Source organism: Salvelinus sp. IW2-2015, linkage group LG33 (assembly GCF_002910315.2).
Source record: "Salvelinus sp. IW2-2015 linkage group LG33, ASM291031v2, whole genome shotgun sequence".
NCBI classification, from domain to species: domain Eukaryota; kingdom Metazoa; phylum Chordata; class Actinopteri; order Salmoniformes; family Salmonidae; genus Salvelinus; species Salvelinus sp. IW2-2015.
The window spans coordinates 22,839,332-22,853,760 of record NC_036872.1 but is presented as its reverse complement, the minus strand read 5'-3'; the positions used below and the strand labels follow the sequence as shown (position 1 = coordinate 22,853,760).

The following is a 14,429-nucleotide window of genomic DNA, read 5'->3' as shown; positions in this document are numbered from 1 at the left end:
TTAGTGTGTATATGTGTGTGTGTTGTACGACACTCACCTGTCTCTGCTCCGTCGGGAGGGGAAGGCGGCGTTGCAGCCGGACACGGTGCACACGTGCATCTCTTTGAGGTGCACGTTCTTGTAGTGCAGTTTGACGCTGTAGGAGCTCTTGAAGCTCTTCTTGCACACGTAGCAGATCTTGGGGTCGTTGGAGTTGGGGCTGGTGCACAGTTCTCCCTCYGGGGAGTGCGAGGAGGGGAACTTGGGCGGGCTGGCGCCGTAGCTCATGGAGGAGATGAAGCTCTCGTGCAGGGCGGCCATGCTGGCGGCGGCGGCTGCGGCGGCCGCCATGCCCCCATTGTAGAGGCCGTACTGGCTCATGCAGAACATGTCGTAGGTGGGGTCGTTGAGCTCCTCCTTAATCTTGATGGTGGGCTGGTGGGGCGAGGGTGAGGAGCGGCTCTTGGGGTCTTCCATCTCCTTCCTCAGCTGCACCTCCTCATCTCTGGCCTCCTGGTCCTCCTGGTCCTTTTCCAGGTTGTTGCCTCCTCCCACTCTGGAGCTCCTGGAGGAGTTGAGCCTCAGCCTCTGGTGCTGCTCCTCCACCTCCATCATCTCCTCGCGGTAGAACATCTTGGAGTCCGAAGTCTCCGAATCGTTCTCAAAGTCTCTCTCGTGGTCCTGGTCCTCGGAGGTGAAGCTGTCCATGCAGCGGAGCTCACCGCCTGGGCCTCCTCTCTCGCCCCTGCCACCCTCTCCACCGGGTCCCTCTCCCCGGCAGTCGTCCTGGTCYTGRCTCATCAGGTGTCCCCTCATCAGGCCTGGGCTCATCTCATCCTGGGAGGGGGACTGGTGCCCGCTGCCGCCACTGTGGTGGCCGTTGTTGTTCCCTCCGCTGCTGTTGTTGTTGTTGTTGTTGTTGCGGTTTCCGTTGATGTTGTTGTGGTGGAGGTGGGAGGAAGGGTGGTGGTGGTGATGGTGGTGGTGGTGACAGCTGTCGTCATCATCGTCATCTTTGTCCTCATCGTACTCGTCCGCCACGTCAATCACCTCCTTCTCGATTTTCACCGGCATGCTGGACTTACGGGGCTTCTTCTTGGGGGTGGGGTCCGTGTTGGTGGCAGCAGCTGGATCCTGCTGGGGGATACTGGGGGTGGGCAGCCTGTGGTGGGACATTAGCCCACCTTCAGAGGACATATTGTGGGCGTTGTGGGAGGCTGCGGCCGCGGCGGCAGCCAGGAGCTGATGTTGCTGGTCCATCAGAGAGGTGCTGTTGGTGGTGGAGGGCAGGATGGGGCTGGTGGGCAGTGACACTGGAGGACTGACCAGGTGCTGTGGGGACAGCAGCGTACGGTAGAAAGGGGGCACCGGCTGGATGGGATGCACCGACTTCAGGGAGGGGAAGACCAGTGGGCTCTGCAGGGGTGACTGGAGCATGGGGTCCAGGGGCGGGGTGGCGAAGCCCAGAGGCGGCCGTCCGGGGCTGGTGAGGGTGAAGCCGCTCTTGGCGCTGGAGATGACGGGCGTGCCGGGGCCCGACCCACGGATGAGGTCCTTGTCGCGGTTGTTCCTCAGCATGGGCATGTGCAGGCGTGGGTTSGGGTTGGCGCTGTGGCGGTTGCGGCTGCGCAGCGAGCTGAATACCATGTTGCAGCCCTCGATGGTGCAGCGGTGCTTGATCTTGAGGTGCACGGCGTTGTAGTGGATCTTCAGCGTACCTTTGTCGTAGAAGGTCTTGCCGCACGAGTTGCAGCACACGCGGCCCTTGCGTGAGGTGGCTCCATGCGGCGCATGCGGTGCATCTTAGAGGAGAAGGATGAGTGGGTGATGCTCTTGGACTGCTCGCTCTTCACAAAGTGGTGGTGGGCCTGGTGGTCGTTGAGGGAGTTGGACCTAGGCCGTGGGGTCCCGGGTTGCCCCTGGCCTTGCTGCTGCTGGCCTTGCTGCTGTTGTTCCGTCTGCTGCTGGGACGGCTGGCTGGAAGGAGTGGGCGAGATGGGTGATGCCCGGTTGTTGGCTCCTGTTTGGGCTCGATGGCGTTGTTATGCCCCCAGGGCTCCGATGCGGCTGGGGCTCTGACGCTGCTGCGGAAAGGGCTGAGGGATACTTCGGACTCGCTGCTCTCCACCGGCTCGCCCTGGTTGGGTAGGCTGGCCTCGCGGTCCCGGTCGTGGAGGACCCGGAGGCCCGACTGCTCCAGCGCCAGGCATTGGGGGCAGGCCCAGCATGGGGGCCGACACAGGGTTGATGTACTGGAACGGCAGCAGGAAGGCCAGACTGTTAGGGATGTTCTCAAAGTGATGGATGCTGGACGGCTCTCGGTCTCCATGTGGTTGAGGAGGCTGGGCTTCGGCCGCGTCCCGTGCTGTTGCTCTCGATGAACGTCCGGATGCCTGAGTCGGTCTTGGAGGAGGGCACGGTGACCGCCTGACCCTCCTTCTCCTGGATGGCCATCAGCTCCACGATGGACTTGGTCTCTCCGAACGAAGGAACTGCTGCAGGGTGATGATCTCCTCTTCCCGAGACATAATGGACCAGCGGTCCAGCACCTTGCCCGCAACATCCTAGAGGCCAATGGAAAGACAAGAGAGAATAGACAAACACCAAGTTTGATTGTGCATAATCACTGTGGTCGGTCTGAGGTGAGAGGGAGCGGGGAGGAAGGGAGCAGGGAAGTGGTGTTGTTATCGGCTCATGAAATTCAGAGGCCCTGAAGCGACAAGTAAAGATTGATAATAGAGCTCTGATAATAACCCTCCTCCTCTTCCCTGTCCCTCTTTCCCTTCCTCCTTTCTCTCCTTCCTTCTTTACCTTTCATCAGCTATGCATACACAGTCATTAGGCACACAGCGAGAGAACAGGCAGAGTTTAATAAAGTCTAAAAGCAAACAAATGGAGACCGCTGGGCCGGTGGGGCTGGTGGGCTATTAGTGGGTACCTGTGAATTCTAACCAATTCTGGGGACGTTGATCTATTCGCTGTGAGACTGTTTAACAAAAACAGCCCGTGAAAGATGTGAACTCTCGCTGAGAGTCCCTCAGAACAGTGCACGGCACGCAGCTCCGCTATGTTTACTGCCGCGATGACAGCCGGGGAGAGAAAAGGCTGCTAAAAGAAATAATGGATTAATTAGCGCGAGCCACTAATCGTACCTTGCTACTTGGCAGCCATTTTTCGTAGTTTGTTCATTACATTCCCTCAGAGATAAGAGTCAAGTAAAATGGAGTTAGGAATATCAGTCTGTGGGGGGTTAAATCAACTTGGACATTAAAATAATAACACCCATGTTCATTTGTCTTTGGAGGTGACACCGATCTGGCATCACGTTCATTAAGAACAGACCTGGGGTCAGTCTTTACTCTGCTTTATGTTAATGAGGTTTACGGGATGCATATCTCCCATCAGATTCAATACTAATGAAGCAGCCATACTTTACCAGTGTGACCGTGTCAAGAGGAAAACGCATGTGCTTGCATTTACACTGCCTATGGAGAGAAGGCGGGAGGGAGCGGGAAATGTAATCAAGTAAATGTTGACAGGACATATTTTACATCGGCCTTGGTGTTTCCCAACCCTGTGCTTGTGGAGCCCTGTGGAAGCGTGGGAAACAAAGTTTCCATCCTGGGAGAACAGAATGACTCCGATGGGAGAGCTCTAAGCATTATTCCAAGAGGAGCACTTTCCTTGGCGGCCGTCTCTTTTGGAGATGGTGCTATTAACCACAGAAAAATAAAACGCCTCGAGTTTTGAACAAACATGCGCGTCAATTGCCAAACGTCGAGACATGGCAATGGATTCTGGGAAAGGAATCTTGGCAAGACCTGAACCTGAACTGAAGGGGTTTGCGGTCGGGCTCAGAGCTTTGATACACAGAATACTGACCCAGTTCTGTTGTCTCTCACTCTGAACCCACTRGTGCTCTGACTGTGTACTGGGRGGGTGGAACCCARCAAATCACTAACAGAGATTGACACATCCTGTCAACTAAACAATGTATTTGAATGACAGACTTTAGTATGACTACAGGTGTTAGTATGAGATTCAACATTAGTGCTAATAAATTATCTAGACATTTTATTCAAACTTAAGTCCGACATTGCTTGTTCACACGGGGGAAAAATGGGGCTGTGTGCACTACAGAGCTGCTACTTTGTCAATGGTGTGAGAGTGTGTGTGCATATATGCATGAGTGTGTGTGTGTGTTTATATTATGAGTGGTGGGGATAAACACTACAGTTTACTCTGCATGGTCCTGTGGGACCTCTGCCCAGTCAAGTGTGACTTCAAGGGAACGACGTAGTGCAACCACAACAATTAGAAGCATCGCTAGGGTACTGTTCCCCGTTCACACCCTGCTCCTTCTCTCCGCCTGGCGCAGAATCTATCAGAGATACAACACTGGAATCTAAAAGGGTGTAAAATACAACATCACCAAGGGCCTTAAAGGGAAAAACACAAGATAAATGTTTAACAAGACAGAGGGAGAGAGAGAATGGAAGGAAGTGTGTGGTGTGTGTTCATGTGTGTCTGCATGCGTGTGTGTGTGTGTGTGAGTGAGGGGGGGTAGATAGAGAGTGGTTGCACATCATGCCCTGAGACATAGAAGACAAATGAATCCTTGGGAGACTGAACATCAATAGTAACTGGGGTTATTTGTTGTTAAATATACATTAAAAAAACATTTTACACTTTCATTCTGTGTGTGTGAGTTTTTCGCCTGGAGGTATGACTTTAAATTGTAGCCTGGGCACTATTATTTCATAGCTGCATGGTCGTTGGGGCATGTGGATTTCCATCGGATTCCATTGAAAAAAGTTAAATTAGAAAGTGTATAATTAGGCAGAAAGATAAGAAATGGAGATATTGCTCAGAAATAGTCACTCTGAAATGTACAACGGAGTTAGAATAAGGGTCACATACGTTAATACACTGACAAGTACACAACAGGCACGTACGCACAAGGGACACAAACTCACCAAATGATTGGTACAGAATGAATAGCTATGACACATTCCAATATACGTGGTACTATTTTGGATCTGTTTACTGTTACAAAGTGACACTAATGAAATACAATACAGCAAATTTTGTCAGAAGTAGGTTATGGATTAGAAGATGCCCAATAAAAAGTTAGGCTACACTGCGCAGATAATCAACAATAAATGTTCCTCACTTACCCTGACCCCTGAGGAGAGAGTCAGCCATCGCTGGTTCAAAGGTTCAAAGGTCACGCCACCACTTGGCAGTCCTAGTCCCCTTAAAAACCCACCACATGCAATTTATCCTTGTGCTTTTCAGAACACTGTCCGGACACAGACAAGTAGGGCTTATGTTCTTATCATATTCTTCCCTCCCATCCCTTCATCCCTGCTTGTTGTTCAATCACCATACAGGTCAGTACTACGGCTATGGAGAGAGAGAGAGGGCCCGTACTACAGTGGGGGCTAGGAAAACACACACGGCCCAGCCTCCGTCCACTGTTCTGCTCCGCTCCAGATTCCCTGGAGCACAGTCAACAGGGGCTTAGGCCACGGAAGGGGAGAGACTGATGGAGGAAGAGACAGACAGACAGGGAGAGATAGATAGATGGAGAGAGAGAGGGGGGGATAGAAACACAGACAGGAGAGAGAGGGTGAGGGAGAAACTCAAGCTTGCATTTACTGAACCCCACACCAAACCAGAGTGAGTGAACAATATGAGGAGATTAGCTTGACTACAGTTCCTGGTCCAGGGGGAAACCTCATGTGCTTTTTATTTCAGAAAATTCTCATTATTATTCACCCATTTTATAACCCCTCTCTGTTTACGCTATGTAATAGTAGATTTTGCAATAACGTGTTTTATGGTAACACGTACAAAGTACAGACCACAAGAGCTGGGCAACAAAAAATACAAAATAAATATTAACAGATAATAAAAACTAACATATTCAACAATGAACAAGAACATGTTTCATTGCATATTTCAGTCAAAGCAATGCTATTTGATGGTATCATGACTGGGCTTCATGTCTTTTATATACAAAAACAACTCTTTAGCACTTTTATGTAAATAGACTTACACTACGAGACTCGATCCACGTTCAAACACAAAGATATGCAATGATAACCCCACTTGTAAATCAAACGCTGCTTGTTAATTGAATGCTAACTTCCTAGAAGATGAGAAATGACGTGTAACACCACAATAGCTAGTGTGTGTGTGTGTGTGTGTGTGTGTGTGTGTATATACACACTGTATACATATCATATCTCAGAGCCTGGGTGATAGAAATTCCGAGACAGCTCATGTACATATTTGCACACAAACACAAAGTCCCTGTAGTGTTAACCACCTCTTGCAGCCCACTCTGCATTAGCGCATTAGTCTAGCGACGCCGCCGCAGCGTGAGTAACAAATGTGCCATTAGAAGCACTTTTTACAAGGAGGCACTCATCTCCCAATTAGCCTAATGTTGGCCCTCTCGTTCCCATGRATTTTCCAGCACTGCCCCCTCCATCCATCCCCAAGTAATACCTCATTAATCCCTCCCCCTCGCCCCGTTCCTCCTCCCTCCAGAGGTATGACAGATCACCCTGTCACTACACATCCCAGAGTCCTTTAAACAATGCGGATAAACCTCCGTTTGTGAGGTTAATGACAATTAAACAATAATTACAGCAGAGAAGCGGCAGTAGGATACACACTTAATCTAGTGGACGGCCCCTCTACCCCCTCTACATTATTAGTTTATCCACCGTGTCCGTGTCACTCGGAATTAATCCGCCCGACGACGGCTGTGTTTATTTATCTTGCAAACCGTTGGCTCGCTAGCGGCGTTCCCCGGTAATGTTTGCTAGTAGCGGAGGTGCCCGGGTGTTGTCGGGGGCGCCCGGCCCAGCAACCTGCCTGGTTAAATTATGGCTGACAGGAGAAGATGAACAAATGATGGCCTTGTTATGGGGCCGGGGCAACGCTGTCAGATTAAAACAAAACAGGCAATTATACAATTAGCTGTAGCGCTAGTATTAACAGGCTGCGCTGAGAGAGAGAGAGAGAGAGAGAGAGGAGCTGGGAGCTGGGAGGATTTACATAGAGGACTAGAAGGAAAACATACACATACTTTTCACTAATCATCACCTATCATAACCAATGACCCAGTCTATTTGGCAGGAAATGGAGAGAGATCCTGCACTCCTCACGCAAGGCAAACAAAGCTAATATCAACCATTAATATCCTATGGGCTGTTAGTACAGTCGACAGTCGTGTTCTGGGGTTTGTGGAATAGGGGGATCTGTGACCCAGATAGAACTAAAGATGTCATAATGGGGGTTATCAGTCTTTCTAGGCTTTATGATAATGCCATTCAATAGACACATACATACATTATATACAGTAGTGCATCTTGGCCCTAATAGATGTAGGCTACAATGCATAGGCTGGCTACGCTTGAGGCAGATTCAAAGGGCAGAGCGATGCAACCAGCCAACCACACGGCTGTATGTATCACCTTCGCCGCGAAGGAGACTACTGGCTGGCCGTGGCGTTGGAGTTGAACCCTGGGAACCACATTGATCCACCAATCGGCTTGCAGTGCGCGTTCCCCCAGAAGACACCAGGGAATCCCTATTGATCCCTCGCCGCTCTCTTATCCCCGTGAAAAGAAACTGCCTCTATCCCCACGCTCGCCATTCAAGGGAGGCTAAGCACAGTTCTTGTGATCTGAGAAGGTCTTGAACCTTGTGGCTTCCTTCTCCATGTTCTGTTTCTCTCCCTCCCTTTCTCCATTCTTTTTTTCTCTTTCTATCGCCCCATGATAATGTATTTGGGTAGTGGTGGTGGCGAGAGGGGTGCCATGGGGATGGGGTTCACAAAAGCTCAGTGCCTGGAGCCATCAAGTCAGAGGGCTAGGGCTGTCTCCAGCCCTGCTCCGCTCCCATTGGCTCTCTGGTGGCAAGGTCGGAGGTCATTGGTTGAACAACAGCACCACTTCCTGCATGGTGATGATGGGTCACGGGGGAGAGGGTCGACCCAGACGTGGGGAGGACATTTGTAAGAAACCGGTACTCTGCGATCACGCTTAGCTAACACCATGTTCTCATTTAACCTGAATGTTTTGTATGTGAGAGGACACACTTTAAAGATGCGAACGCTTTACATTATTTTCCGCATTATCCTACATATTATATCTGATTGGTAAAAGGGCATTTTTAATTTTTTTACTTCCAATTGAATGATACAGTAGTGCTATTAGATAATGGTGTCATGTATTACAATACTCAAAGGAAACAAGAAACTGACACTGACACTGAAACAATCAGAAACAGTCTGTCAGAAAGCAGAGAGAGAGAGAGAGGGACTCATTCGTTCCAACAGGGAGATGGAAAGATCAACTACAGAGAGAAGAGAGAGAGAGTGGGGGGATGATCTTAAAGGACTCATGATGACCCCTGAGGGGAGTGAGAGTCAACCAGCCAGGCCTGGAGAGATCATCCTGTTTTCATATAACATCCCAGCCGCCCTTAAAAAGACACCCTGACGTCTAAACCAGGTGGGATTCAATAAAAGTCTACACATGGCCCTTCTGCTGCGGCACTTCATCATTCTTATTAGAACTTGGGAGGGGGAGGCAGATCAGATATGGAATCCGGGTTGATGCCTTTTCCGTTATTCAATTAAACCAGAGCTGACAGGTCGTGGTCAATATGATGCTCATCAGTGGCAGAGACTCCATCAGAGCCAGAATGACTGGGGTCTGCTCTCTCTGCAGTGTGAGTGAATGTGACTGCTTTTTCACTGAGAACCAGACACAGTGTCAAGCAATTCAAGCAGACTAGCCAGAGATACCCTGGCCTGCCTCCCTGCCTGGTTGCTCTCCAACCTGATTTAACTCAAGGCTTTGGTAAAATATTCATGACGACGTGTCGGTTGTTGCTTAGGGCTAATCGAGTGGAGTGAAATTTATAGTGGTGGTTGCATGCAGGTGGTTTAGGGCCTTTCTACCAGGACAGAGAGGGTGAGTCACTCTCTGGCACTCCTTGACATCCAAGTGGCCAGGGTGAGCTGTTCCTCTTTTTTCCAGGGTCTCTCTCTTTCTGCACCTAAAGAGTGTCTGGTAACCTCTGGTTGTTTTAAAGCTGTCCCTCGCATCTCTTCAAAGGGAAGGAGGACGGTCCTTTGGCCACAGCCCAGCAGAGGTGCAGATGGGGCGACACATGGAAGCCATTTCAGGGCCTCTGCGCCGCAGTGGAGCAGAAAAAAAATCTTTGGAGCGGCCCAGGCTTCAGATCAGATCAGAACCTTTCAAGATGCGCCTGCAGCAGTTAAATCTTGAGCACGTCTGGCCGGGCTTGGACCGATCTATTGATTTCGCTGTCTCTTTTCACAAGGCATCCAAGTAACGTTTTGGCTAGCTAGCGCTGTGCTAGCAGCCGTATCCTCGGTCTACAGTGTAAAACACAGCGGACCAGAAACCACCCAGGGGGACTCCTCTGAGAAGTGAGGGAGCAATAAATGAAGAGAAAGAGTGGGAGGAGAGAAGGAGGGCGCGCTGATGTTTCACATTAATTGAGGATGATTCGTGTGATGTGCAGCGTTTGGACGCGGCCAGGCCGGTCTGTCCTGGGCCTGGGAGACAGATGTGGGGGCCGCTGTCCTCCTCCAGGGCTGAAAGGAGCAGTGAGGCGGCTGAGAAATGGCCTGTCTGTCCAGGGGGGTGGAGGGAAGGGGCTGCTTTGGGTGTGATGTCCTCCTTTTCTCTCCCTCTTATATCACATCTCCTTTGTCTTGATTACTATTTTGGCAAGGACCACGGGAGGAAGGTGCATTAACATGTGCTCACCATTTGCTCCTTGGCTTCTGCTCGTTGGCTTACAGTATGTTTCTGTTGTTTCTGATGTATGTATGTGTTGTTTCTGTTCTCCCTCAGTGTAATACTGTCCCCCCTTAACAGCCATTATCCTTAAGCAGTTGACGGAGAGAAACACATCTGATCTGTTTGAAGATTAGCCCGCTGGAGCGAGGACAAGTAAAACATTGATACTTGATATTTGTTGCGTTTTCTACCTAATATGGACTAATGACACTTGAGAATGAGGTTCCAACCTTCACTAATCATCACTTAATCTCATAGTCTGTGTGTGCCCATATCTTACAAGAGAAAGCCGAGGTGTAATGAATTATAATTTAATACAGTTCCTCAAGCCAATAAACATCAATCCCACGTCTTGCCATTTATGTAAATGCACCAAATATGATTTCTATTCCATTCTTACCTGTGATGAACCACAACTATTTAATACACAGATAACCAATTCCCTACACAGTGCTCATTGTAAACTGAAATACGAGTACGAGACTGACTGATAAAAATAGACAAAAACACACACAATGTACTGACTCCATCTGCACATGGTGATTTTCAGTGTCTCCCATCATCATATCCTGCAGGATAGTGGTGTCTATAACACACCATTAGGGGAGCTCTCTGCCTCTGTGTTTTTACTAGGCTAGCATGCAGCAGAGAGAGGAGAGAATAAGCTAATGGACTCTTTACTTAATGTGATTAGAGCCATTATTGACATGCTGCCAGGAGATGCAAGACCATTAACTCAACCCCCACCACTCTCCACCCCCTGGTTCCACGGCAGCTCTGTACCCTATTTCACTGCCTGCCTCCCTGCCTACTTCCCTGCCTTGCCTGCCTGCCTGCTGCCTCTTTCCTGCTTTCAACACCAGGGGCCCTAGACGGGGGTATGGGGTCCCAGAGAAGTATGCACATGTTTTTTGTCGTTGTTACTGGGAGTCATTGTAGCGTCTCGCAAAATTCAACCACGCTTTACAGCATAGCACACTGTCCTATCAGAGCACACTGGCTTATCAGAGCACACTGGCTCATCAGAGCACACTGGCTTATCAGAGCAACTGCCCGGCAACAAGACATGCATGTAGAATAGTGCAGTACATCTGGCTGTTCACTCTAATCACTTGAAATGACAGAGCAATAACAAGCTGTTAACATGACTGGTCCCCAAGGAACAATAGATAAGATCGATTGTATTGCGTGTTTGACGGGGGAAATCTAATTGTTGCTGTTTGCTTTGAAATGATAAACATGAACAGGCTTCTGTTCAAGTGTCCACGAGGAAAGTAAAAGGTATACTTAAGTAGGAAATTGTCGCCCCCCCGTTTCAAATTACAATGGTTCAGCCGCTCTGGTTTAAATGGCTCTCTGGATTGTTGCTTGGCATGTGGGTCGGCCATTCATCTTTGAGAGGTGGTGGCAATGTTGCTGCAGTGTGATTTCAACACCCACCTGAGTGCCAGAACACATCTATCCTGTGGCACAGCAGTTCACATAGCCAGTGGCGCCTGGAGAATGTGTGTGTGTGTGTGTGTGTTCGGTGTGTGCGTGGCGCAAGTATCTGTTAGTATGCATTTGGGCCACAATGTGTGTTTTCTTTTGTGTGTTAGTGTACATACTTGGCGTGCGCGTGTGTGGTGTCTCGCAGGGCCCTGTTCCAGGGCCTGTCTACTGTCATAAGTAATAGTGGTGATTACTACTGCAAAAATAAACATATCACCATGTGCCCAGCCTCTCTGCACTGTAACGTATACATGAAGAAACGCTATAGACCATCAAAACACACAAGACCCCCAAAATAAATCAAGCACAACAGTTTGCCTTGCCATTTGCGTGCGTGTAGCACATGGAATACATTGGTTGAATAGCTTTAGTTTTGGACGCTTCAAATGAAACCCAAGTGGCTTTGAAAGGTAGAGAGAAACGAAAGACTGGAATGTATCAGGACGCTGATAGAGGAAAACAAAGGTTTTAGAAGGCAGGGGATGCCGGAGGTGAGATTATGGAGCCCTTGTAGACTTGGTGTGTATGTGTGTGTTTGAGCCATCCATGCACACACACATCTGGTCTGCAACACTCTGTCCATTTCACTGGACCTCTCTACTTTCTGATTTTCATTGTTCCTCACAGTCTACTAAACCTCTTCTTCCCTGGAGAGCCACTAGCTTCACCATTCCTCCTTCGTTCCCTCGTTCATTCCCCGCGCTACAATATGTGAATGACAGGCTGCTATAATACACAGGTTTGTGGTGTGCGTTCCACTCTCTGTGGTTTTCAAGCACTACCTGAAATACTTCAAATGTTCTCCTTTCCCAAACCCCTACATGTGTTTTTATGGCAGACGACACGTATTCCATCTTCTACTCTAGTCTACTCCGGTAGAACTACAGAGCTGAAAAACGAAAGCTTTTTGGTTCAATAGGGAGCCCTGGGAGGGTCATACAGGCCCTTAACAAGTTCATTGTTTATTTTATTGTTGTGAGGCAGGAACCCAAACCTCTGTGATACCTGGCAAGACCAGAGACGTGACGAGAGGACTGTCAACTCCCCATATCCAGCCGTGTAACTTCCTTTAGCAAATGTTAACTCCGTGACCCTCTGGCAATCACGGGGCTGCACGGTGGGCGGCGGCCACACAATGTCGGGGCTGGCCCTGTGACACGGAGGAAGTGGAGAGGGAGACAGTGTTTGTTCAGAGGGACACATGGGACCACCTGGAAACTGGGTTCCAGGACCAAGGGAGGAAAACATAACCTCCAGAGGTGACATGTCTGTGTGTGTGTGTGGTGTGTGTGTGTTGTGTGTGTGTGTGTGTTGTGTGTGTGTGTGTGTGTGTGTGTGGTGGTGTTGTTGTGTGTGGTGTGTGTTGTGTGTGTTGTGTGTGGGAATGCGTGCTGTTAATCAGAGACATAAGCATTTTCATATCAATAAAGCCAGTATGAACACACATGTACCGGTATGTAAGTGTGTGTAAGTACATGTATGTGTGTGTAAGTACACGTCTGTGAGTGACTGTGTTTAATGTAATACTATCCCCCGTTGTTTGGGTCTGTCTCGTCTGGCGGTGCTGTGTAGTTCAGTGCAGGGACTATCGATCCCTGGCCCTGTGGTCTAAGGGTTCCTGTCAGTAAACTCATTGAGCCGGGGCACCCTCTGTTCCCCCCCTCTGCCCCCACATAGCTACAAGCTAAACAGCCATCACAGAAACTCAATACGGCCAGACAAGTCCTGCTAGCCAGTACCTTCCCTCCCGCTAGGTCCCGCGAGGCTAACGCTAAGTCAATTCAGACGTGTAGCATCTCACACCAGTCTGAACCTGTTGTTGCCAGGGCTAGCGTGTTAGCGCTAATATGTCTCTCCATACAAATTACAAGCCGGGGGAAGAGGGACCAGATGCAATAAATATGGATTAGCTAATGTCCAGGTCCTCTCAGGTCTGTCGGGGTGGCTAGTGTTWGTGTTAGCGATAGCCGCTAAAGGAACTTGTCTGTCTGCGGCTTAGAGGTGGCGGGGGAGAGGGGAAGTGAAGCCTCACGGGAGCTCCTGGTGAGTTCTGGGAAATGAACWCCCTGCTTCCTTTAAATATACTGTCTGATGTAAATGGGGAGAGGAGGAGAGAGAGGGAGAGAGGAGGGTAGATATCATTTAGAAAACAATTAGTGGATAATGGAAGAGAGGATGAGGTGATGGTGTTTTTTATTTGAATATTGACTAGCCGGCAAGGTTTTTGGTTGGGTTTATGGGTTCTACTCAAATTTGTCGTGCTGCTACCTTAGCTCTGACGTTGTTGTGGTGTTGATTCTATTACGGGTGGTATGGCTTTGGTCCCCTGGGTGTGTACCGGCGGGGACCCTTGACAGGGAAGAGCACGATTGGCAGCACAAGCTTAGCGATGAAAGGAGAAGGCTCTGGAGGGGGATGAGGTTGAGGGTTTGCAGGTGCAAGGGGGGTCGCGGGGCAACCTGTTTTCCACTATAAAGCAATGGCACTATAAATTGATTTCTAGCTTGTTCACAAATCAGATTTCCTACCTTCTGGTATCTGTCTAGGTGTTTTTAGTTATTCGTGGAATGTCCTGTTAAACGCATCCCTCCTATTTGTAAATTCATCCAAAACTCAATACAGTTCAAATGAAAACTATAGCCAAGAATAATCTCCCACTTTTATTTCTTTTACTTTTGTTATTTTGGGTATTTCGATCCAAGAGCTTAGCTTGATTTAGGAGTTTTTATGTAGCGGTTGTATATGAGAACATATGGCTCGATTCTAGTCAGGAATCACATCCGTGTAAACACATCACAGCCCAAATGAATCATTGGGAATCTGTTGTAATGTTGTCATGACACATTTGGTACGTGTAGTGAACTCTATTAGAGTCAGAAGTCCGTGTGGAGTCTAGGCCCTCACTGGATACATGGCTGGGAGCCCATTGGCTGAGGTACCAAGCCTGTTTGTCCCTCACTGGCCCTTAGCTCATGTCTACTGCCACTTTTAGCTTTCCTGTCATGGAAGCCAAAGACAAAATACCATTGACCTTAAATGGACAATAAAGTTTTTGGAACATGACGTGACTGGCTAGCTAAGTGGTACTGAGTTGATTGACCAGAC

General features: G+C 49.1%; 1 protein-coding gene and 1 pseudogene across 1 annotated transcript in view; one reads left to right on the top strand and one right to left on the bottom strand.

Moving 5' to 3' along the window:
* LOC111958246 (SET-binding protein) overlaps positions 1 to 14,429 on the top strand; it is a 122,673-nt gene that overhangs the window by 23,895 nt on the left and 84,349 nt on the right. The window lies entirely within an intron of this gene.
* The window catches only part of LOC111958168 (zinc finger protein basonuclin-2-like), a 55,151-nt pseudogene continuing 40,755 nt past the window's right edge, over positions 34 to 14,429 (bottom strand).